This window comes from Rhagoletis pomonella, unplaced genomic scaffold (assembly GCF_013731165.1).
Source record: "Rhagoletis pomonella isolate Grant_MI unplaced genomic scaffold, Rhpom_1.0 Rhpom_scaffold_00005, whole genome shotgun sequence".
NCBI classification, from domain to species: domain Eukaryota; kingdom Metazoa; phylum Arthropoda; class Insecta; order Diptera; family Tephritidae; genus Rhagoletis; species Rhagoletis pomonella.
This window is the reverse complement of record NW_023458559.1, coordinates 17231548-17233438: the sequence shown is the minus strand read 5'-3', so window position 1 is coordinate 17233438 and position 1891 is coordinate 17231548. Positions and strand designations below refer to the sequence as shown.

General features: G+C 30.9%; 1 long non-coding RNA gene across 1 annotated transcript; it reads left to right on the top strand.

Moving 5' to 3' along the window:
- The first annotated feature begins 579 nt into the window (after window positions 1-579).
- On the top strand, window positions 580-1686 carry LOC118739827. The gene is made up of 3 exons (XR_004993061.1): window positions 580-929; window positions 1001-1097; window positions 1164-1686. It is a non-coding gene; the product is annotated as an uncharacterized LOC118739827 (long non-coding RNA).
- The last annotated feature ends 205 nt before the right edge of the window (window positions 1687-1891 follow it).

The window sequence follows — 1891 nt, the reverse complement described above, 5'->3', positions numbered from 1 at the left end:
TTATACAATTACGATCTTTTAAAAGGCCTATCAGTTAATAAGTAGGTAATCTATTATTAATTTTTTACAGTAAAATATTTACTATTGAAGTAATAAATAAATACAATTTTTTCCAAGTAACTTACATCAAATTTAATTTTTTTCATTCTAAATGTAGTGAATATGCTTACATGAATTCAAATATAAAACCCGAAAACCATATTGTGATCGTATTGGGATTCGATTTTGAAACCGCGCTTTACGCGCTACTACGCATACCCTAACTATAAACTGGTGAAAATTATATAAAGTCGTCACAACTAACAAAATCTTTCACGTGTGAGTCATCGTGCACTTAAGATGGCATTCAATATTTAAATCTTTAACATAAAATGCTTTTAGTATTCCTCAGTTGTTATATATATTTATATACGAGTATATATCTTTACTACTATATACAACATCAAGAAAACATTATTTCTTTATAAAAAATTTTAAATACACTATTTTTCCCCAATAGATTATTATGCCTAAAATAATATCAGAAAATACTTAAATATTTAACTATAGAAATTAAAAGTTACAAATAGCATTTTTTTCAAAACTTTTGATTAGTATTGACAGCTACTAAATATTTATGCCGCTTTCTTTTTAGTTTTCATGATTTCATGAAATCATTCACGAATTTTTGTTCAATTCTGCAATATAAACCACACAATTCGTACATGAACGAAGCTGTTAAAGCGCGCCATCTGTGGCATCACCATAATAACACTTAACTCCAAAGTACTGTGCTATTGTGACTTCAAGCTTAAACATAACTGTAATCCAAATAATAGGAATTTCAATAATAAAAATTGTAGCAGTCTGCGCTGTCAGTTAAAAATATTCACTTATACCTCTTATGATAAAAGCTGAGAAATATATTTATCGCGTAAATTGTAGATACGGTAAGTACATTCATATGTGTATTGGTATTAAGGTATTTTTTGTAAATTTCGCATCACAATCTTATTTGCAGCCCATATTGTTTCTGGCTACCCTGTCGGAAAAATATTCGGATATTCCTTTTATCATAACAGCTAAGCAATACATTTATTACGAGTATTATTGGTATGGTAAGCATATTGGTGTTTGGTATTATGGTATTTTTGGTGATTTTCAATTCAAGATTTCATTTACAGAAAAATTTTTCCATTAGATATACTGACATATTGCGTTTATCTCATGAAGTCTACATAAAATCGGCAACTTTATAATTTCAAAAAGTTATTTTGTTGATCGTAATAACCATTTTTACTACTATAGGATTCAATTTAATATAATTACGCTTAACAATGCCTCGAAAAAGGTGTATAGGAGTGTCAGCTGATCGCAAAAAACGTAATTGCCTTCCAATAAACCAAGATATGCAACAACGGCAGATCTATTTGCAATTTAGTAGTGTTTTGGTGCCATCATATTTTCAGCAATTAAGTGAAGATGCCAGTGCAAGGAGGCGGCAAGAAAAGCTACCAAAGACGTATTGCGGTGCACGTCTTTTCCTTAAAGACGATGAGATAGAATCAAATAGTGTTGAACGCATGGAGAAGATATTTGAGTTTTGCTCAGCTAAACTTTCTCCAGGCGAGGCAGCTGATAATACTGCATCCATCTGTTGTCACAAGAGCTAGGTGAGTTTACCACCAATTTCTGTCCGCGATGAGCCGAAAGAGCTTATTGAGCGCAATGATGACATCACAAAAAACTATTTAGAGAATATCCGTAAATTTAACAACGCTCTTGCGTTTGCTTCAGTGCAGGTGAACTTTGTCAATATACCGGGTAGAGGACAATTTTGTTTTAAACTAGAGTAAGACGATTCTCAGATATTATTGTTTCTGTTAAAGAAACATTTAATCAAAAAGTTAAT